This window comes from Azolla caroliniana, unplaced genomic scaffold (genome assembly GCF_043228905.1).
Source record: "Azolla caroliniana isolate FFs.n. ecotype wild unplaced genomic scaffold, voAzoCaro1.0.p SCAF_21, whole genome shotgun sequence".
Classification (NCBI taxonomy): Eukaryota; Viridiplantae; Streptophyta; class Polypodiopsida; order Salviniales; family Salviniaceae; genus Azolla; species Azolla caroliniana.
Window position 1 is genome coordinate 11,425,382 of NW_028230456.1, and position 24,594 is coordinate 11,449,975.

The window sequence follows — 24,594 nt, forward strand, 5'->3', positions numbered from 1 at the left end:
TACAGATGGCCGACATCTTCACGAAGGCACTCAGAGTCGACAAGCTGCGGTAGTTCACAACGAACCCGGGTCTTTCAACTGTCAACCAGCCGAGCTTGAGGGGGAGCGAGGAGGGAGGAGCAGTAGGAGTGAACCAGACATTCAAAGCCGGATCTAGTGTAGACTCAAAGACAACCTGAAGACCAGTCCCAACCAGCCATCCGATGAGCAGAAGTTGTGTTTGAAGGGGCATGTTGAGAACCAAACTCAACGTCCCATGTGTGGGAAAACACTCTAGGATACTCAAGTGTGTGACCACCCACCCCACCTCCTTGTATAGTAACTAGTGTGTCATAGAAGTTAATATCCTATGCCACATATTCTTTACGTAGTTAAGACTCGACCTCTTTCCCAAGAGGCGCCTCTAGTGAGAGAATCTAGAGAGAAGGTTTTTACATAAGCACCTTCTCCTTCTCTTTGTAACTATTGGTCATTCTTGTTTCCTTGTAATACAGTTTTCTGTTTTTCTGTAATCTTGAGCTCTCTCTCTCTCTCTCTCCACACACACACACACACATTTCTTCTGCTACACAGAATCCATCCGATTCTTTACAAATATGTATACATATATGATACTATTTTTTATTTTTTCCCAAAAAATATGTTACCCATTAGTTAGGAAGAAATTTAGGAGGTATCATATGTACAAGGGCCATGCCTCATATAGAGCTCCCTGGGTTCGATTAACTCTAAACTAGACAAATCCTTCTACAATCCAAGCAATTTCAGTGAGGGGGGGGGGGCGATAACACCATTGTATATGCCGCCTTGCAATTGCAACATCAACGTTCCACTCCATTTCAAAATGAAGGTTGCCCATGCCCTAGATGTTGAGTCTGTTTCACCTTCAATATCTTCATATGACCCATGAAGGAAGGCAATGAGGTGATCCTAAAGTTCCATGATTACCTTTACTAGCAGGATGGGCTTCCCTTGAAAGATCCTGCCATGTTGTTAGACCTACAAGTATGGTCTATAATGACTTCAGCCATGTTGACTTTGTTTGTGACTAGGATGGAGAATTGGTCATCCTAATAGTTGCTTGGTCTAGTTGCATGAAGGTGCCCAATTCTGAATTGGGGAAACCATAATTCCTGGTTTGTTGTGAGCCATTGGGCCACCACCCATGAGATCTCTTCAAAACTTTCGCTCCAACCTGGTATCCATAAACTTCGCTTCCATACTTCCTGTGCATGTATACAAGACCACAAGAAATGTTGAGATGATTCAATTGATTCACCACACAAATGGCAAGTTGGGTCCAGTCCATGTTTGTTGTTCCATTCCCCGGATGGAAGGGCATGATGGATGAAAGATTATGTGCGGAAGCAATAGAAAAAACGAACACAGAGAAAATATAGGTTCAATGGAAAGCTTAGGTTTGCACAGTACGCACGGGAGAGACAGAGAGAGAGTAAACACCAGAACTTAATTCAAAAATAATACTCGATCTGTACATCGTGTGTGTTCAATGAACACTTTTATACAAGTCCTTTTCGGACTGACAGTACTTCAATGCTCATTGAGGAGCCCCTACACTAACTCCCAAATATATTCCTTGCGGAATATCTTTCCGATGGCCTCCCGGTTTCTGCACCGATCCGGCCGATGTTGAGCTTGTCTCTCAACACTCCCCCTCAAGCTCAACTTGAGACTCTTTGGGATCTTCTGGATCACCGCTCTAGTTCCTCCTGGCTCCACGCCTCGCTCGCGCTCCTCGGCCTGTACGACTCCGCGCGCTTCGACCCTTCCGGTCGGCTTGTCTGCTCCCACGGCCCTTCACAACTCCCTTGCTGTCGCGGTGTTGGCACTTCTATTGCGGCCTTCTTTTCCTCTTGGCGCTCGGTTGATTCAGTGTATCCAAATCAAACATTCGAACCGACTCGACTACCTCCGATCGGTTTTCGCTCTCGTCCGAGTTGGCTGTCTCTAACTCGTCTTCGGTCTTCTCGCCCTTGACGGTGTCATCTCCCCCATGCTTGGTTGGCTTCGGCTCTTTCTTTAGGTTGCTCCCCTTATGTCCGCATTTGGACTGTTCCGCGGATCCGCCCTCAGCTTCTTCAGCTTCTTTAGCTGATCCGAAATCGAATTCGTCATCCGACTCGGCGTCCCAGTCTTCTCTCCCCCTTTTGTGGTCATTCGGGACATCTCTCCCCCTCAAGTTCGGCACGTCGAGGTGACGCAACCTAAGCGCACCCGAGAATTGCCGCAACTTGTCCAGACCAAGAGGCTTGGTGAAGATGTCGGTGGTCTACCGATCCGTTAGAACATATTGAAGTTCGACTTCACCAGAAAGGACACACTCAAGGACAAAATGGTAGTGCACCTCAATGTGCTTGGTCTGTGCGTGGAAAACGAGGTTCTTTGCAAGCTGGATGCTGTTGAAGTTGTCGCAGTAGATCGTCATCGGATCGGACACCTCCACTTGTAGGTCCTTAAGTAGCCACTTCAACCATATGGCTTCGCATGTCGCGACAGCCCCTCCTAGGTACTCAGCTTCAGTGCTCGATAGTGCAACTGTCGGCTGCTTCTTGCTACTCCATGCGATCGTGGCACTCCCAAGAGAAAACGCGTGTCCGGACGTGGATCGGTGATCGGCGGTGTTGCCAACCCAATCAACATCGGTGTAGCCGACCAACTGCGAGGTTGTACCGGTCCGATATAGCAGTCCCCGATCCTTAGTTTCGCTTACGTACCGCACTACGCGTTGCGCACACTGAAGGTGCTCCTTGGTAGGTCGCGCCATGAACTGACTAATCATAAGGCTTCCGACAATTTGTCGGAAGCTCGTCGGGTCGCATACCTTTCCGGAATTGGGGCGAAGCTTGATGGTTCTATCGAGAGGAGTCGAGACCAACTTACAGTCGGCCATCCCGAATTTGAAGAGCATACTCAGCACATAATGGCATTGGCTGATCAATATGCCTTCGGGGGTACGGATCACTTCGATCCCGAGGAAGTAATGAAAATCCCCCAGATCCTTCATGTCAAACGATGCCGCAAGTTGGAGCTTCACACGGTCGATTTCACCTAGGTCGGTGCCGATGATGACCAAGTCATCAACATATAGTAAAATGCTGACCGGACCGAGTCAACCTTTCCGGATGAACAAGGGAGTCTGATTTTGATGTTGCAAAGCCCACCCGACACAGGTGCTACATGATCTTCGCGTTCCAGGCACGCGGGGCTTGCTTCAATCCGTAAAGGGACTTCTTCAATCGGCACACTGCCGACGTGTTCGTTCCGGAGTGAAATCCGGGGGGTTGTACCATGTACACCTATTCCTCAAGCTCACTTTGCAGGAACACATTCTTTACATCCATCTGATGGAAAGGCCACCCCTTTGCCGCAGCTACCGCAAGCAAAACACAGACGGTCGTCATGTTCGCGATCGGCGCAAATGTCTCATTGTAGTCGATGCCGTGTTTGTACGCGTAGCCTTTTGCCACTAACCGGGCCTTGTATCGGTTGACCGAGCCATCGGTGTTGTACTTGACCTTGTACACCCACCTACATCCGATCGGCTTCACACCCTTCGGTGCGTCAACCAGGTCCCAGGTCTCATTTACCGCCAATGCGTGCATCTCTTCCTCCATCGTGGCGTTCTAATTCGCGTCCTTAGCCGCTTCTGCGTAGCTCTCCAACTCACACACTTCCGCTACACGGGTCATGTACGCATAATGATGCGCCATGTACACTTTGTATCCGAACCGCACAACTGGGTTCCTCAGGCGGGTAGATCAACGTAATCGGTCATTAGCTGATGTCGAGGTCTTCTCGGCCGACGCAGACTTCGCTCTTGAAGACCCGTCACCGCTTCCTTTGGAGTCGGACTCGCGTCGGTCTGACTCGTTGCTATCCGTGCCGGAATCCGACACCTTCTTCTTCCCTTTCTCTTTGCACATAAGCCGTCTCCTCAGCTTCCTGCACGGGGAATGCACGGCCGAGTCTCCACTACTCGCCGGATCTTCATCGGACTGGTCGAACCAACACAGTCGTCCATGCGGTCCGCTTAAGCGAACCGAAGTCGGACTCTCTTCGCGAGTCCCGATTTCAGGCCCATCCGGAGGCATCTCGGCCTCGCTGACCTCATTGTCAAAACTCGGGTTGGAGGTGAGGTCCGGAGTCGGAGGCAAGTACCAGGATGCGGACTCGTCAAACACAAACTCGCGGTTCACGCGCGCTTGTTTGGTGTGTGGGTTATAACACTTATAACCCTTCTGCTTGTCCGATTAGCCGACCAAGATACTCTTCTCGGCCTTTGCGTCCAGCTTCCTACGTTTCTCCTTCGGCACATGCACATACGCAATGCTACCGAAAACTCTCAAGTGTCATAAATTTGGCTTCCTTCCAAAATATAGCTCATGCGCCGACACTTTGTCTCCGATCCGGTTCTGGATGTATACTGCGGTCCTTACCACCTCGGCCCAGTAGAACTTGAACAAGCTCTTCTCCTCCAGCATTGCCTATGCCGCTTCCACAACCGACCGATTTTTCCTCTCGTCCACGCCGTTTTGCTCCGGCATGTATCTACAACTAAATTCGTGCCGAATTCCCATTTGTTGTAGATAACCGTTGAATTGACCGGAAAAGTATTCTTTTCCGCCATCCAACCGTAGGCACTTGATCTTTCTTCCTGTTTCTGTTTCCACAAACCCTTTGAGGTCTCGGAAACAGTCGAAGACTTTGCTCTTCCTCTCAATGAGGTAGATCCACGTGTGCTGTGTGTAGTCGTCGATGAAGGAGACGAAATATCGACTCCCGCCAAGACTAACGTTTTGTGCCAACCCCCACACATCAGAGTGTATCAAATCGAGCTTGTTCCGGCTCCGGTTACGCTCATTGGGGAAAGGAAGTCAGTATTGCTTACCAAGCTGGCAAGCTTCACAAATTTGTGCCTTCCGACCACTAAATTTGGGCAATCCGAACACCACTTGTTTCGATTGTAGGTCTTGAAGCCGCTGGTAGTTGACGTGGCCTATCCGCTTGTGCCATAAGTCAATGTCCGACTCGACTTTTTGTCCCTTCACGAACATTGCGGTGCCACCGTCATTAGAGTCGAGGATGAACATCCTCCCATCTCTGCGCCCTTGCACAATAACACGGCCTTCTTCCTCAATGAAGCATCCGAGGTGTGTAAACCGGATCTCCATCCCTTGGTCGACGATCTGTCCGACCGACACCAAGTTCTTCGTGATTGTCGGAACCTGTAGCACGTTCATGAGTTTCCCTTTCTGCCCGACATGGCTTGCAATCGGATGTGGAGTGTCGTCTCCGGTTGCGACTACTCCCGGTTGCATCGGTTTTTCTAGATACGAGAACCACTCCTTATGGCTCGTCATGTGATTTGATGCGCCGGAGTTGACGTACCACACCTCCGTTTTTGGGGTGTTCTGCTTCATTGAGTTTGCTTCATGTCTTGTCACGAAGGCAGACCCTTTTCTGGCTTTTCCGGATCCTTCGGCATAGTGCGATCGCTGCCAGTTTCCTTTGTCGGTATGTCCGGAACCGGTCCTCTCCGACTTGGCGCGCTTTTTCCAGCACTCGCTCTCCCTGTGGCCTTTCTTGCCACAGTACCAGCATTCCGTGGCGGGTTTCCCTTGCCGGTTCTCATCGCCTCGACTCCTCCTATTTCCGGAGGGTCCGGAATTGCTGCCGGCATCATTTCGGTGCCTCCTTCCTTGATCTCGTCGGCAGCCTCCATTGCGCACCAACTCGCCTCGTCCTCCACGTCCACGGGGCCTATCTCCTTTTGTGTACAACATCTTGGTGTCGGTGTGCGTGCTCGTTGACGCACCCGCGTAGTTCTCCTCTACCAGGAGCATCGACTATAAGTCGAAAAAGGACAGTGTATTCTCCTGGGTACACACAGCAGTTCGGAACGCATTGAACATTGACGCCAAACCCCCGAGACAGACCTGGACCATCTCGCTTTCCTCGATGTTCACATCGATGGAGGCTAAGGAGTCACATATGTCCTTGATCTTGGAGGTATAGTCAACCACTGACAAATCGCATTGTCATAAGTTGCTCAACTCCTATCGGAGCTGAAGCTTCCTGGCTGTGGTGCTCGCGGCGAAGATCTTCTTCAAATTTTCCCACGCACCCTTCGGCGTTTTTGCATTCCAAACGTAGCTTAATAGTTGTTCTCCCACACAAGACGTAAAACATTACAGCACTCTGCTCGCCGATTGTTCCCACACCGAGAAATCTTTGTGTGTCGATTCGGCTGCCGCGTCATTCGCTCCTTCGAAATAGCTCCAATAACCATGCCCAAGCAGGTACTGGTGCATCTTGTAGGACCAAGATGCGTATTTGGTTCTGTCGAGCTTCTCCGTCGGAAGCGAGCTAGCCATTCCTCTGTCCAACGGTTTTCTTGTTCTTCTTCATTGGTTTTTCCTTCAAGCAAAGTCGACTGCAGAGGTTCTCAACCCTCGCGCTTTGATACCATGTGAAAGATTATGTGCGGAAGCAATAGAAAAAATGAACACAAAGAAAATATAGGTTCAATGGAAAGCTTAGGTTTGCACAGTACGCACGAGAGAGACAGAGAGAGAGTAAACACCAGAACTGAATTCAAAAATAATACTCGATCTATACATCGTGTGTGTTCAATGAACACTTTTATACAAGTCCTTTTCGGACTGAAACGTACTTCAATGCTCATTGAGGAGCCCCTACACTAACTCCCAAATATATTCCTTGCGGAATATCTTTCCGATGGCCTCCCGGTTTCTACACTGATCCGGCCTTCCTACACACCGGTCTCCGTACCGGTTTCCAACTGATCTAGCCTAACCGATTGGTCCAAACCGATCCAGTCCTCGGCTTGCTCAGCCGATCTGGCCGATGTTGAGCTTGTCTCTCAACAAAAAATGACTTCGTTTTTTGAGGGAGATTGGTAATCCATAGTTTCTCCCAAAACCTGTGTAAGAAGAAGTCGGGTATGTTTTGTGATACCCACCAATTTTTAATTGGGGTTTTAGCTGCCAACTTATGGAGTTGTAGGCACCTTTCTATGCCCGTTGTTGTGAAGGATTTCGGGCATAGGAAGAAAATGAGGTTGAACACGCGTGAAGGGGGTTGTGCATGGATGCACACATAAATTGTTTTTATGTACAAACATGAGTAAATAACATAGTACTAGTTGAGTGTTGAGGAATACTAGGTATAGGGATTTTATAGGTACTTTAAGACCACATGGATGTAGAGGAATAAAGTGGATTGATGGGAGAAAATCGAGTGAGAAGATCTGAGAGAAAAGCGGTTGTCTTAACACCCTAATTTAACAACTTCTCTCTCTCCTTGAACTATAAAAGGAGGGGGAAAAGAGGGAGAAAGAGATCTACATTTTTGGAGAAGGAAGTTTTGTCGGACCGAGCTCTACAGACTTGCGTGCTCTCCCATTTTTGGTTTCAGTTTGTGGTTGTGTTGCAAGGCTTCCGTTTTGCGATGGTAGTCCATGTGCTCCCGATTGGACTCTCGAAGCTCTATGTTGTCGGCCGCGTCTAGTTGTAATCCTCTATGTCTTCTGTTAATTTTTAATTACTAAGTTCCCCCATGTGTTGCACATCCCTGTCGCCTTATCTCTGTTCTGTTTCTGTTTGAGGGTGCGCATCTGAGTACGTTAGCTATGAGCTCTTCGTCGCTATCCAGCTATTGGTCCAGTAGATTATTCGATTCTAAGCCCATGCATCCATTGTCCGGCATCCTTGCATTGGTCCGGAGTGGTACGTGTCCGAAAATAGTTCGAGACTATCTTCTTCTCATACCGGCTCCTTGGTCCGAGACCCCGGTGGTCCTGCCCCGTTTTTACACGTACCCACGGAATAGCACGACATAATTTGGTGAACCCGACGTGAAAGGGAGCAGTAGAGGAGCCCAAGATGAGAGAAGCGAACTTGCAGAGGCAATGGCGGTGGCCTTCGACCGTATAGTTAATGCGCGGGAGAGTGCAGGTAGCCTCAACATGGCCATAGGATAGTCGACACAACGGGCCGATTCAATGGAAGGGACGTGTCGAGCTACTTGGAGGCCTATAAAGCTGAGATGTTGATGCTAGACATTCCGGAGGAAAAACGGTTGTCCAGGTTTCCCCAAGTTGTTACGCAGAGCATCGACGCGGAGGTGCTCTCAATACAAGCCGATTGTCAGCATTGGTCAAGAGCTCGAGGAGCGGCTCCTCAAAAGGTACAGCCTCAACAACTCACTCTGGTTGTCGAATAGGGAGTTCATGGAATGCGTCGAGATCCACGAAAAAGGACAAAACACATTAGTGTGTCTCTAGGAATTCGAGAAGTCATTTGCATGCCTTTCGGTGCTGGACCGGATCGTGCTCGACACGAGCAAGGGCTTGCTATTCATCAAGTCGGTCGACCCGCATGATCGAGAAAAGGTGGGTCTCCTATTGGAGACGAATGAAGGGCTCACAGTCGATAAGTGGCGGGAGTGGAATGGCGGGGGGGTGTCAACAGCCGGCCCAACTATCAAGAAGAGGTCGGAGGAGATTTTGACTCAGTCGAAAAGATATCAAGAGGTGGCTCGAGTCGGGGTGTGGCTCCAACCAACATGGTGAAGGGCCCATATGGGGGCACGGCTCTCGAGGAGCTAACGAAGATGGTACAAGACCTCCAGATTACCCAAGCTCGGTGTATGTGGTGCGACGTTGTCGGCCACATGCGGAGAGAGTGCACTGATGTCGCCGAAGCACTAAAGAACAATGTTGTATACCTCTAGAACGAATGGATGCACACATACGACAAGAAAAATCCCCTCGAGGTGTACACCGGATGAGGACAATGGACAACTCCATGGTCCAGAACGCTGAGGCCATTCACTACTTGGTGTCGACAGGGATCCTGGTAGGCGAAGAGAAGGGCATCAGATCTGGAAGCAAAGCCGGATTCTGGCCGCTTGTGTTGGAAGGCTTATACGGAGTGAGGCTAAGAAAGGAAGAGGTGGACCACGCGGTGTCGTGAAGAATTTCGGCCAAAGGCGGAAACCGGGAAATATTGGCTACATCGGCGGGGTGCACCATGTGCACTCACCCTCATGTAATTGTGTGAATAATAGGAGTTAAGTCGGGATGAAGAATCCCATGTAAATCGGGATTTATCCCACATTGTAACGCATCCCTCTCCTTGTTCTATAAAAGGAAGGGATGGTCCCTTGTAGAAGGGTTGCCCATTTTGTATTAGTAGGGTATACCGTTAGACGGAGAGACGTTCTCTCTTTCTCTCTCTCTCTCTTGTTTAGGGTTTCTTCTTCTTGCTCCCCTCTTCCTCTTCTTCTTCTTCTTCTTCTTCTTCTTCTTCTTCTTCGTCCTTCTGTGCGTCGAGCCTTGGCATCTAGCGTTCCAGTTTTCTGCCCTGTACTCTGTGCAAGACCCTGCTCCGCGCGACAAGCCCGAGAGCTCCCCGACCGGCGGCTTGGCAGTAGACAACGGTTGTATCTCATGCGGCCTAGGTCCGGCTTGAAGTCGGTGTTGAATCTCGTTGTCTTGTAAATACATATACATGTGGTTGTGCATATTTAGGTCTCTGTTGGTGTGTGTGTGTGTGTCTTAGTGTTTCTTTCTTGCTTATGTACATGTTCGTGCGAGAGTCAATGGTGCATGCCTGCTCACTCTCTCTCTCTCCCTTCGGTTGCTTCCGATGTGCTCCTGGGGTGCCCCGGAAAAGGTGAAGTGCGGCTTCCTACGCTCCGTCACTCCCTAGTCCAAGACCCCTGTGGTCCCGCCTTTCTACACGCACGCACGTAACAACGTGACATCTTTGGTAAACCCGATGTGAAAGGCGGCAAGGGAGGATGGAGTCGGAAGACAATGACCTCGTGGTGATGGTGGCTGAAGTGGTGTTGGAGTCGGCACGAGTGGTGATGAGGCGAGAAGCAGCGCAACAAGCGGTTGAGCGAGTGGTCGAAAGAGTCAGTCGTCTCAACAGGACGAATTCCCATCTTACTTGGAAGCCTACAGCGCGGAAATGGAGGAGCGAGACGTGGACGAAGAGTTGAGGCTGGAGTTCTTCTGTCGGGTTGTCGCCGTCCATACGCACATGGAAGTGAAGGAGCTCCTACAAGCTCATAGTTCATGGGAGGCCTTTGAAGAGGCGCTCCTGTAGGCATATGGAGGACAGCGGAAGAGCCGGTGCCGACTTCGACCAGTGGGTAGCATCGGCAAAGACGCACCGGGGTGCAACGAAGGCATTCCGAGAGTTCGAGCGACGGCTTGCTCGGCTCCCAGAGCGGGAACAAGGTTTGGTGGGGGCGGACAAAGTCCTTCGGGTGCTTCCATATCTTACTGTTCTATAGGAAGAACCGGTAAGCCTTCTTCCGAATCCGGCTTGCTTCGTCTTTCGTCCATGCCGCGTCCAGGCTCAATGTGCTTAGGAATTTACCAATTTGGAGCCACTCCCCGTCGTAGTCGGTCTTGTCAAACTCACTCAAGGCCAGAGTACCCCATTTGCTTGCCCTTACTCAGGCTAACTTGAAGAAGTCCTCGCCGACTTCTTCATCGTCAAACACCATGTTGTCCTCGTTGTCGAACCACACTCTCAAAAGCATATAGGCCATGGCATTGTCTTTTTCAGAGATGTGCCATATCTCCGAATTCAGGGACTTTACGTACGCGATCCACCTGAGCATCGTCAGGTCCGGAGTCGCACATCCGGATACCATGCCGAAAATCGGCAAGCAGTCTGTCTGGATGATTACTTCCCCCTGATTAAGTAGTCTGTAAAGAAAAGAGGAGCCAAGAATGGTTGTAATGCATCGGAAGATGAGTGTGTGTGTGTGTGTGTGTGTGTGACAAGATAGAGAGAGAGAGTGAGTGTGTGTGTCCGCTATCACCTGTCGCTGCCCGAATCATCATTCGTTTCGACCCGGTCGTCGTTGTCAGTCGCACATTCCGGGTCTAGCTCTTCCTCTTGCCGCTTCTTGAATACCTTGACCCTTTTTCCTACTACCGGCACTGCCATCCGTGTCCCGTCGAGCTCCGCAAGATGGTACGCGCCGTTGTCGTTCGCACTTGTTACCGCATAGGGCCCGAACAACCTCCTCGCTAACTTATGCACCGCCTTGTGCTGATTGTCGAGGCTGCTATCGTACACCAGCACCCAGTCACCTTCCTCGATCTTCCTCGGCCTCATTCGGTGAGTACGGTCGAACCGACCTTTGTTCTTTTCTCGTGTTGTACGCAACCTTCCCTTCACCCGCTCCACGTCTTCCGGTCTTCGCTCGAGTTGTCGAATCCTTGCTGCTAGCAACTCTTCCCAGCTCATCTCACCCTTCCAGTCCATCGTGGCCCACAAAGTGATCCTTTTCTCCGCTGGCATGATTGGCTTCTGCCCGTTGTCGTGAAGAAAACCGGCCATAGGCGGAATCAGAGAAAAAGGCGCATGAACCGGCTCTTACATAGGTGGACAGTTTTTTCTCCGGGACAGTTTTTGTCTCCGGGGTCTTATTCGTATGTACATCCACTGGATTCACCGGTGCTTCGATCTGTGTTGCGGTTAAGCCCATTTTGGCCATGTCTTCTGTGACCCAATCCAAGTCTTGTTCGAGGCACCGGATCCTTGACCGGGCTGTCTCTAGTTCATCGGTTGTGACTAGCAACCGTTCCATCTGCGCTCATTCTTCCGCCTCTACATACAATATCACTCCAGTAACCTACTCTCCTATCCACCAGAGCCATTGGCTACCGGTGCCCTGTTGTTGCGTCTACATGGAGGGTTGGATGATGGGTTCACTTGCCGGTGGCTAGTCCCGCCTTACTGCGTCGAGCTGCAAGTTCGGCTCTGCCTGCTGACCACTTTGTCATTCAGGTTCCGGTTGTGTTTCGGCTGGCCACACTTGTTCTGCTTGTTCCTGGCCGGCTGAGGAAGGTGGCACCTGCATTACCGGCGCTTGCATTTCGGGGCTTGCCGTTCCCTGACCCGCCGGTATTGCCTATTGTGCAGGGGCTTCTGAACCGGTTCCAGTTCCTTCCTTGGCGTGGGCTTCTCAGTGTGGGGTAAAGTTGTTCCATCCTTCTATAGGTCCGAACACTTCCTGACTGATTCTGCGGTGCTCTTCACCGGCCGCCGCTAGAGGTGCTCCGTAGGTTCTTCCTCCGTTTCCTCCTCCTGAGTCCCGACATTCATTCTTGCCGCCAAGGTGTCCGTTTCTTGTTGCACCGGTTGGCGGAGTGTGCTCTTCAGGGGCCGTGCCGGTGTCTCCTCCTGTGTCTCTATTGGCTATTTCCGGATGGCGTGCTCCTTTGCCGCCTCCTCCGTGTCGGCTATCTTCCCCTTAGTGGTCTTGGTGGCCAACAATTGCTGTCGTTTTGAAGCAGCTTTCGGGGTGCCATCCGGTACTCTTTCCCGCTTCTTGGTCTGGACGGGCTTGACCGGTGGCGCCAGTAGGGTGAGCCATTGCGCCATCGCATGCCATATTTTCCGGCCTTCTTTGGCTTCCTTACCTCGTACGGTGTCAATAGCCGCACATAATCCATCGGCGATCAGCATCAGCCAATCCACCTTGACCCCTTCGTATGTTGCAATGATCAAGCCTGCTCAATTCTGAGGCATGACGGGGGGTCGAGGGTATACGTGGCCAAACTCATGGAGTACACAGGAAATTTCTTGGAATAACATATCTTCTCCGCCCTGTGTCTTGTAGCCCTAGTTGGCCAGAGAATACTCGCCGAAGTATTTGATGAGCCGTTCGGAAGTAGGGTTGTCAATGGTGTTACAGAGGTTGCAAACAACCTATCAAAGTCAATTGTCGCATTATAGGGAGCAGGAGGCGGACACGGTCAGAATCATCAAGCAATTGAAAGAGGAGCGACAAGCCGCGGAGAACAAATCACATATGGGAACCGAAAAGATCCAGTGCTTCCTCCGGGCATGGCTCAACAAGACCAAACGCTTGATTGACGAGAGCTCTGTGCGATGGTGAACGAAATGGGCGCAGAATATGGCCGAACTCCAGTTGCTAAGGGCGGACGCGGAAAACCGGCAGAAGGAAGGTGACGACTGTTACATGCTCACATCAGAGGACTTCACCGCCATAAAGGATGAGCTGGCAGAAGATTTCATAGCTCTGGCGGATGAGCAATTGGTGCAGGTCCGGCAACTGATAGCTCAAATGGACGACGATCGGATGGATGCTCAAATCTAGTTTGAGAGCTATGAGCGGTCCCGGCTTAGGGAAGAAAAAGCAAGGCAGGCGGCAACGGTCAACCTCAGTGATGAAGAACCATCGCCGGTACAAGGACCAGATGGGGACCAGGCCAGGGTAAGTCAACCAGAGACAACTACGACGGAGGAAACAACGAAGGAAACGTCGGTGCTAGAGCAACAATCGGAGCCGCAGCCAGAGTCGGAGCCACAAACGGAGAAGCAACCCCAGCCACAATTGGATCAGCCGCAGCAGCAGCATCAGCAACAACAGTAGCCACAACAGATTCCCGTAGAACCACTGGAGACCCAGGAGCAAAGCATCCTGGATATCTTGGACGAAGAGTAAGGGGCCGGTGTGGGATTCGACGTACAAGGTACTGTGCCACGGTCGTGCCATGTGTTACCTAGCCGGCAAAGAAGCTAAGGACGCCAAGACCAGGGTGTGTAAAGGGGAATTATTATTTAGGAATCTGTTGTAATTACTAATCTTAATATATTACTATATGAGAAGATGTGGACGGACGGACCGGAATCGGTATGCCGATCCGGATCCGGACCAATCCCGAATAGGTGCCGGTTGCCACCGTTTTGTACTTCGCACTGGTGACCTATATAAAGGCCCGGTTACAATGTAGTCATTAACGGAGAGTAATATAAACCTTTTGTTTAATCATTAAATATTGTTCACCGTTCTGTGCTTATTGTATATCTTACGCGTGTTAATGATGTATTGCTATGTAACCGATTAAGGTCCAATGAAGCATTGTGTCATAAGTTATCTCGTCATAACACCCTTTGGTGAAGTGTCTTAAGTGGACACCCTGTGTTAGGTTGTTGTCCGGCCCTAAGGATTAACAACGAGAATTGATATTTTGGACATAATTCATAATTAGGTCGGCTGATGTAAATACTAGGTAGTACACATTTATTAGGGGATTGTGTGTATCTCTGTCGAAAGGGACAGGGATTAAAGCGATTTGACTAGGGAAGAAGGGTCTCCCCTTGGTGAACTATTTAAGGAGAGAGAGAAGGAAGAAAAGGGATCACGTGTTAGGGAGGACCGAGTGTGGTAGGACCGAGTGTCGAGCTCTCTCTCCTCCTCCGATCGTCATTCTCCGTGGGTGCTGGGAGTTCGACGTGTCTCCTTCGTGGGTAGCCCGTGCGCTGCCAACAGAGGCTCTCCCTTCTACGCTTCTTTTAGGGCTTCAGTGTGTTCTGTCTGTGTGCGTGAGTAGGATCCCAGTGTCGGGTCCATTGCCGCCTTGCCGGTTGTAATCGTCAGAGTTTGTAATCTCTTGATATTGTAATCGACTGTTACTGTAATTAAGTGTTCCGTTTCTTTCTCTTTCCTTCTCCCTTCTGCGTATCTGCTCTTCTCTTCTCCTCTTCTCTTCTCTTCTCCTCTCCTCTTCTCTTCTCTCTCTCTCTCTCTCTCTCTCTCGCTCCTCGGTTCAAGGCCCCCGTGGTCCCACCTCTTTCTACACGCACGCGCGTAACAATGCAACATCTTTGGTGAACCCGACGTGAAAAGGCGGCAAAGGAGTCGAAAGATGAGGGGATCGGAGCTAGCAAAGGCAATGGCGGTAGCCGTCGACCGGCTGTTAAGCGCTCGTGAGGGGACGGGTACCCTCGACAAAGCCATTGAATCGATCGTCGACACTATAGGCCGGTTCGGAGGGAAAGACGCCACAAGTTATTTGGAGGCTTACTCGGCCGAAATGATCATGAGGGACATCCCGGTGGACAGGCGGTTGTCCGGATTCCCTCTGGTGGTGACGTCGAGCATCCACGCAGAGGTGCTCGAGGTGGTGGCCGGATGCCAGACTTGGGAGGAGTTCGAGCTACAACTCCTCGAGAAGTACAGGTTTGATGACTCGCTTTGGCTGTCGAAGCGGGACTTCATGGCATTGGTGGAAAGCCCCGGAAAAGGGAGGAACACGGCGGCGCTCCTCCAGGAGTTCGAAAAACGATTCGCGCGGCTGTCATGCTGGACTGGACCGTGCTTTAAACGAGTTGAGTACTACTGTTTGTCAAGTCGGTGGATGCGCTCGACAGGGAAAAGGTGGGTCCCCTATTGGAGAAGGACGAAGGGCTCATGGCAGACTGGGCCGTGGTAAAACGGGTCTACAACCGTTTCGACAAACGGCGCGAGTGGAGCGAGGAGCCGGTATCGGTGCCAACCGGTAGGAAGGAAGAGACCCGAATTTGGCTGGAGTCGGGGTCGGCATCGAACGACGTGGTCAAAGGCCCATTCGGAGGAGCGGCTCTAGAGGAGCTGACACAGATGGTGCGCGACCTGCAAATCGCACAAGCTCAGAGAGACAGCGGCGAACAACCTCGCGACCGAAGGCCACCGGTTGGGCAGCGGTGCATGTGGTGTGACACGATCGGTCACATTCGGAAGGATTGCGCGGATTTCGCCGACGCACTTAGGACCAACGTGGTGTACCTCTAGAACGGGTGGGTGCATGTGAGCGAGACCCGGAGAGCCCTAGAACTGAATACGGGGTGCGGCGGAATGAAGAGGTTGATGGAAGAGGCCGCGGCACGGCATGTAGAAGCCGTTAACTACTCAGTGTCAGCGGGAATTCGGGTCGGGGGTGATGAGACCCGAAAGGCGAAGGACTCGGGATTCTGGCCGCTAGTGCTAGAAGGCCTCTCCGGAGTTCGGCTGAAGAAGGAAGAGGCAGACTGCGCGGAACAACGGGTCTAGGAGGTCACCAGATGGGACAATCCGGTCGAAGAGAAAACAGGCTTCATAAAAGCCGCTTGCCAGAACTACGAGGTTCTGGTGGAAGACAAACGAGCAGGAAAGGCCGGAGGGATCGGTCCCCGGCAGAGGTACGAGACCCGGTTCGGACCGAAACCGACCAGTGCAAGCAACCCAGGCGCGCCGGATGGGAAGAAGCAGGTGGGGTTTCGGTTGAGCACCGAAATGGAGAGAGCAACGGACCTACAGAAGGTCCTTGAAGAGCGGATCCTCGATAGTAAAGTGGAGCTGTCGTTGCAGGAGGTGCTGGGAATCGCCAAGAGGGAGTTCCACGACTCCATCGTAGACTTGGTGAAGCGGAAGAGGCTCTCGATGGAGCCGGAACCGGAGAAGCCGGTGGAGGTGCGGACTACGCACTTAGAAGACACGGCCCTAGAAGACGAGTTGGCAGAAAGCCACTACGCGAAGCCGCATTGGGCCAAGGAAACTATGGAAACCCCTGTGCGGATCGACAACGTTCCGGAACCGGTGGTGGCCTTGGTAGACCACGGATACGAAATCAACCTAATGTCCATGGATTTCTACAATAAGGGTAAATGGTCGATCAACACCAAGCATGGGTGGAAGATACGCGCGGCGACGCGTGCTACGGAGGAGCTGCATGGTGCGTGCCCGAATGTACGCATAAAGATCGGTGACGTCGAGATAGATCAACATTTCTTCGTGCAGGAAACATCCTCGCACCCGGTGATTCTCGGCGAACCATACATTACGGCAGCACGCATGGAGACGAAGGTGCTGGACAATGGTTCAGCGTACGTGCGCGTCAAGAGCCAAGACGGTCGGCATTCCGTCCAGTTCATGACCGTACGTCCGAACCATGAGAGGAATCGCGAGACCCTTGGCAGCGACAGCCGAGGGGATTTTTAGAGAGGGCTATCAAGGCGTGGGGCCGCGGTAGTCCAGACGTACCGGAAGAACCCCACACATGTACAATAGGTAGGAAGTTTTGGTTCTTCGAAAACAGAGATTGTACTATAGCCGGCGTCAGCAGTCGGGAGAGGAAGCGAGTGGAGGAGCGGCTCAGGGGATGCAGAGTCCTCTCCCCTGATGAAGAAATCAGTGGCGCCGTGGAGGCGGTCTCTTTTGATGACACCTTGGGCGAGTTGCGAAAGGTGATCGATGAAGACCTTAGAGAAGACCGGACCGTTCCAGTTAGTTTGATGGGAATGTACGAAGTCATCGCGAACTTCGAGGAAAGGATCGGGTCGGATCGGACGGCCCGCGTGGATACAAGTACAAGACTGTGGACCGGAAGGTGAGGCTAGTCGCGGCACCCTTGCCGAAGGGCAGCGAGGAGCGGATAAAAGGGGTCGCGTCGAACCCAAGTTTACGGAATATGGCTGGCATAGGGCACCGGTTCACCGACATAACGCTACGGGAGCTCAAGGTTGGTGGGGGTGGCTTTCTACTGCCGACGGACGAGGACAGGTTTCGGAGAATGCTCGGAAGGCATGGGAAAGCCTTCGCGTTCTCGCCGGAGGAGATCGGGTGCGTGGACCTGACGATCGTCGAACCGATGGTGATCTTCACGGTACTGCATGCACCGTGGAATCTCAAACCGATTCCAGTGTCGAGAGCTCACATCCCAAAGTTGATGGAGCTTCTGAAGCAAAAGGTGGAGATGGGCATCCTTGAACCGTCGAGTGCCCCATATTCAAATTGGTGGTTTACGGTGCCGAACAAGAACGGCACGCTGCGCTTCATTCAGGACCTGCAACCAGTCAACAGGGTGACCATCCATAATGCAGGAATCGGACCGACCATAGACGAGTTCGCGGAGGCCTTCGTGGAAGGTTGATCTATTCGGTCGGTGACTTATACTCGGGATACGACCAGTTCCAGCTAGCCGTGGAGAGCAGGGATATCACGATGATGTGAACTCCTTTCGGCCTAGTACAGATGTGTACCCTACCACAAGGTGGGACGAATTCGGTGGCGCATATGATGAACGCAATGAACAAGGTGTTGAGGGACTGCATCCCGGACATCACCATGCCATTCTTGGACGACATCCCGATAAAGGGGTGTCCGGTGGATGATGCGGACGAGACTGTCGGGCCAGACGAATGCCGGAGGTTCGTCGTGAACCACATCAATGACTGTGAGAAGGTGCTGCAGAGGCTCGAAAGCGCACGACTCACCTTCTCCGGAGAAAAATCAGCGTTCGGGCAGTCGGACACTTATGCGGGCCTTACGGTACGAAACCGTCTCCGGCAAAGGTAGAGGCCATCTCCGTAATGAGGAACGATTGCGGGTCGGTCATGGAAGTCCGCGGATTCTTGGGAGCATGCGCGTTCTACCACATCTGGATCCCGCACTACGCACATGTCACGGAACCCCTCTACGGACTATTGAAAAAGGAGCGTAGCTTTGAGTGGAGGACGGAGCACATAGAGTCGGTCCGGAGACTAAAGGAGGCGCTTACGGTAGCGCCAACTCTCCATAAAGCGGTTTACGGCAAGGGAGTCCCCATCTACGTGACGATAGACACGAGCCCGACCGGGATCGGGTGGGTGATCAACCAGGAGGACGAGGATGGTGCACGGTTCCAGATCTGGTTCGGGGCGAAGGTATTGAGCGAGCGACAGCAAGGATACGCCCAAGTCAAGCGCGAACTATGGGGTGTCGTTTCGGCAGTCAAGGCCGACAGGGACTACCTGATCGGGACGGAGGTAACAATCGAGACAGACTGCCTGCCGATACTCGGCATGGTTTCCGGATGCGCGATGCCGGACCTAGCAATGCTCCGGTGGATAGTGTACATTAAGTCCCTGAACCCGGAGATACGACACATCTCCGGAAAGGATAACGCCATGGCCGACATGCTTTCGAGAGCAAGGTTCCACGACGAAGACGGCATGGTTTCAGATGACGAAGAAGTCGGCGAGGACTTCTTCGAGTCATCTAACGTGACGACAAGGAAAGGGGACACTCCGGCACTTAACAAATTCGACGAAAGCAGGTACAACGGGGAGTGGCTCCAAATCGGGAGGTTCCTACAGGCGATGACGCCGGACGCAGCGTGGACTAGAGAAGAGGCGAGCCAGGTACGGAAGAAGGCGTACCGATTATTCCTACGGGATGGGTGCATATGGAGGCACCCAAAGAAAAGAAACGGCATCCCGCTCCGAGTAGTGGCAAAGAAAGAAGAACAAGAGGAACTACTGGTGGCATTTCACGAGAGTCCCTAGGCTGGGCACCGCGGAACGTGGGCCACATTCGAGAAGCTGAAGGAGAAGTACTGGTGGCTGGGGCTGTACCAGGATGTGCATCGGTTCGTAACGACTTGCAAAAGCTGTCAGATGCACTCCGTAGTCCGACATCGGGATGAGCTACACCCGACCTACCCGCCTGCGGTCCATTTCAAGTGGATGGTGGACTTGGTGATGATGCCGATGGGAGTAGGACAGATGCGATACCTGGTGCTTGCGCAGGAAGACTTAACAAACCAGGTGGAAGGTCGTGCACTGCAAAACAAGACAACCGCGGTGGTATGCTGGTTCCTGATAGAAGAGGTAGTGTGTCGGTACGGGTGCGTCGGGAGGATTGTGGCGGACCGGGGAGAGCTGGATGCGCGGGAAGCTGAGGAGTTGTTCGACCGGCTAGGGGTCAAACTCTCCCTCACTACGGCGTACAATCCGGAGGCGAACGGGAAGGTAGAACGTGGGCACTGGCCGATCGTAAAGGCATTGGTGCGTGCATGCGGAGGGCAGGTCGGGAATTGGCCGCGGCTCCTTCCTTACGCACTATGGGCGGACCGAACTACGCACAGTCCGGTGACAGGGTTTATGTCAACAAAGCTGATGTATGGACAAAAGCCGATCATGACGGTGGAACAGACGGTTTCTTCGTGGGCGGCGGTAGATTGGAAGGACGAGATGAGCCGAGAGGAGTTCTTGGCGGCTCGGATTCGGCAACTCGAGCGGAGGCCGGAGGACATGAAACGGGCGAAGGAAAAGCTGCGGGCGGCAAGGCAGCGAACAAGACCCTGTTCAACCGGACGCACCGGTTGCGACCAAAGAAGGTCGAGGAAGGCAATTGGGTCTTGGTATACGACAACACCCTCGACAATCCGCACAAGGCGGTGTGAAAGTTCGCTAGGAGATGGTTCGGGTCCTACACGGTGACGAGCGCGAACGACACCGGCACGTACCACCTCGCGGAACTTGACGAGACACGATTAGCAGTACCGGTGGCCGTGAAGCGGATCAAAGCATTCAAGAAGCGGTTCGAAGATGAGCCAGAGCTGGCGAGCGAGAGCAACGATGACGATCGGTTCGGGCTCGGCGAAGAATCGGAGAGCGACGAGTGAAGCCGGTTTTCTTCGGTATCTACCGGTCTCTGGCGCATGCCGGTGGATGCACGGTTTGGTGGGGGTGGATGTCGTGAAGAAAACCGGCCATAGGCGCATGAACCGGCTCTTACATAGGTGGACCTGAGAATTGATATTCTGGACATAATTCAAAATTAGGTCGGCTGATGTAAATACTAGGTAGTACACATTTATTAGGGGATTGTGCGTATCTCTGTCGAAAGGGACAGGGATTAAAGCGATTTGACTAAGGAAGAAGGGTCTCCCCTTGGCGAACTATTTAAGGAGGGAGAGAAGGAAGAAAAGGGATCGCGCGTTAGGGAGGATGGAGTGTGGCAGGACCGAGTGCCGAGCTCTCTCTCCTCCTCTGTTCGTCATTCTCCGTGGGTGCTGGGAGTTCGACGTGTCTCCTTCGTGGGTAGCCCGTGTGCTGCTAGCAGAGGCTCTCCCTTCTACGCTGCTTTTAGGGGTCTAGTGTGTTCTGTCTGTGTGCGTGAGTAGGATCCCAGTGTCGGGTCCATTGCCGCCTTGCCGGTTGTAATCGTCATAGTTTGTAATCTCTTGATATTGTAATCGACTGTTACTGTAATTAAGTGTTCCGTTTCTTTCTCTTTCCTTCTCCCTTCTGCGTATCTGCAAATCTCTTCTCATGTCCTCTTCTCTTCTCTCTCTCTCTCTCTCGCTCCTCGGCTCAAGGCCCCCGTGGTCTCGCCTCTTTCTACACGCACGCGCATAACAACGCAACACCGTACATCAGCTCCGTTGGCATGAACCCCATCACTAAACTGTGCGTAGTTCGATCCGCCCATAGTGCGTAAGGAAAGCGCCACGGCCAATTCCGGACCTCTCCTTCGCATGCACGTACTAACGCCTTCACAATGGGCCCGTGACCACGCTCTACCTTCCCGTTGGCCTCTGGATTGTACGTCGTAATGAGGGAGAGTTTGACCCCCAGTCGGTCAAACAGCTCTTCAGCCTCTTGCGCGTCTAGTTCTCCGCGGTCGGCCACGATCTTTCCTACGCACCCGTACCAGCACACCACTTCTTCGATCAAAAATCGGCACACGGCCGCGGTCGTTTTGTTCTGCAACGCTCGGCCTTCCTCCTAGTTCGTCAGGTCCTCCCAAGCGAGCACCAGATATTGCATCTGACCTACCCCCATCGGCATAGTCACTAAATCCACCATCCATTTGAAGTGGACGGTCGGTGGGTAGGTTGGATGAAGCTCGTCTTGATGCCGGACTGTAGAGTGCATCTGGCAATTCTTACAGGTTGTCACAAAATGATGCACGTCCCGGTACAGCCCCGGCCACCAATACTTACCCTTGAGCTTCTCGAATGTGGCCCACGTCCCGCGGTGTCCGGCCCAAGGACTCTCGTGATATGTCGTAAGCAACGCTTTCTGCTTGTCTTCCCTCGCCACTACGCGGAGTGGGGTGCCGCTACGCTTCTTCGGATGCCTCCATATGCGTCCTCCTCGTAGGAAGAATCGGTACGCCTTCTTCCAGACACGATTGGCCTCTTCTCTAGTGCACGCCATGTCCGGCATCATCGTCCACAGCAACCTTCCTATTTGGAGCCACTCCCTGTCGTATTCGCTCTCGTCGAACTCGTTAAGCACCGGAGTGCTCCCCGTCCCAGTTGCCACGTTAGTTGACCCGAAGAAGTCCTTGCCGACTTCTTCGTTATCGGAAACCATGTCGTCCTCATTGCTGAACCGCGCCCTTGAAAGCATATCGGCCATGGCATTATCCTTTCCAGAGATGTGTCGTATCTCCGGGTTGAGGGACTTGATGTACGCGATCGACCTGAGCATCGCCAGGTCCGGAGTCGCACATCCGGAAACCATACCTAGAATCAGTAGGCAGTCTGTCTCAATGATCACTTCCGTCCCGATCAGATAGTCCTTGTCGGCCTTGACTGCCAAAACAATACCCCATAGCTCGCTCTTAATTTGGGCATATCCTCGCTGCCGCTCGCTCAATACCTTTGCCCCGAACCGGATCAGGAACCGTACGCCATCCTCGTCTTCTTGATTGATCACTGTTGAGAATCGACGCTTCGATTCACCTTCACCACTCGGCCACAACCAAGTAATTGCGAATCAATGCAGCAGAAAATAGGAACCACAGAGAGGAACACACGAATACACAGGGATTAACGTGGAAAACCCTAGATGGGAAAAACCACGGGAGTACAAGACTCCAAACCAACACTATACAAAGAGAAGTATACAATGGCGAGCTGCAAGGCGACGACCTTGAGCTCGCTGTCCTCGCCACAGGCGGCGGAAATACACAGAGGCGTCGTCCTCTTCCTCTCTCACGCTCTATCTCTCTCTCTCTCTCTCACGGTTGCTCCCTCTTCACTCCTCTTGAGTGGAAAAACAGAAAAATGATTAGCAACACTAAAACAGTTTGCCCTAAGTCATATTTATACATATATGACTTTGGGGCTATTTACAACTATAGCCTCAGGGGCCCATAGCAAACATATTCACAGATATGTCCCTGCATCCGGACCGCTCTCCGGGTACATTCGTCATCCGGCTCCGAAGCCGGGGTCTTCATCATCCGGTTCCGAAACCGAAACCGGGCTCGTCGGTATTCATCTCCGACATCCGACCATCCCATCCGAAGGGACCGTAATCCCAACAAACTCCCCCTTCACTTCGGCATGGGATGTCTTTCCAATCCGATCCTCTTCCGGCATGCTTCCAGCTTGTCGGGTGTGAGCACCTTGGTCAGCATATCCGACCCGTTCTCGTCCGTGTGGATCTTTGTCAGCACGAACTCCTTGTCTTCTATCCTTTCCCGGATCCAGTGATATCTTCGCTGGATGTGCTTCGTCCGGGAGTGATAGGCCGCGTTCTTCGCAAGGTGGATTGCACTCTGACTGTCGCAGTAGAGTCGGTACTCCTCCTGCCGGATACCGAGCTCTCTAATGAAGTCCTTCATCCATATTATTTCCTTGCCGGCTTCAACAGCTGCCATGTACTCCGCCTCCGTGGTTGACAACGCAACCGTCTTCTGCAGCCTCGACTGCCACGAAACGGCTCCCCCTGCATACGTCATCACATACCCTGATGTGGACCGGCTGGTATCTGCATCAGCCGACATATCCGAATCGGTGAAGCCGTCGAGTTCGGGCTTACCGGAGCCGAATCGGAGGCACACGTTTGCCGTGCCTTTCAGGTATCGGAGTATCCACTTGGCCGCGTTCCAATGCTCTTTGCCGGGATTGCTCATGTACCGGCTCACCACTCCGACTGCATATCCTATGTCCGGTCTCGTACACACCATGGCGTACATCAAGCTCCCGACGGCTGAGGCATACGGCACTTTCATCATATCCTCCTTTTCAGCCTTTGTCTTGGGACTTTGCTTGCTGGACAGCTTGCAGTTTGCCGGGAGGGTCGATCCGACCGGTCTTGCTTCCGACATGTTGAACCGGTGAAGCACCTTCGTCACGTACTTCTCTTGTGACAGCCACAACTGCTTCTTCTTCCGGTCCCGGATGATGTGCATCCCTAATATTTGCCTCGCCGGACCCAAGTCCTTCATTGAGAAGGTTCGGTGAAGAGCCTTCTTCAGCATCCGTATCTTGACCTGGTCCCGTCCGACGATCAACATGTCGTCCACGTACAGGAGGAGTATTAGAGAGTCTCCTCCTTCGAACTTCTTCACAAACACGCAGTGGTCGGACTGCGTTTTGAGGTACCCTTCGTCGGTCATGAAGGAGTCGAACTTCCGGTACCATTGTCGGGGAGCCTGCTTCAGTCCGTAAAGGCTCTTCTTCAACCGGCATACCAGGTGCTCCTTCCCTTTCTTCTCGAATCCTTCCGGTTGCTGCATGTAGATCTCTTCATCGAGGTCACCGTGAAGGAATGCCGTCTTCACGTCCATCTGTTCTACCTCGAGGTCCATGCTTGCCGCTATGCTCAGCACCGTCCGGATGGAGGTCATCTTCACTACCGGGGCAAATATCTCGTCGAAGTCGACGCCCTTCTTCTGCTGAAACCCCTTCACCACGATCCTGGCTTTGTATCTCGGGGGGTTTCCGGCATCTCCCGGTTTCAGCTTGAACACCCACTTGTTTCGAAGTGCCTGCTTTCCTTTCGGCAACTCCACAAGTTCATATGTGTGGTTCTCATGCAGGGAATCCATCTCGTCCTGCATGGCACTCAACCACCTGCGGCTCTGGGTGTCATGTTTTGCTTCTTCAAAGCTCTCCGGCTCCCCCTCGTCGGTTAGCAGCACGTGCTCTGGTTCCGGAAATCTCCGGGGGGGCCTTCTCTCTCTTAGAGGATATCT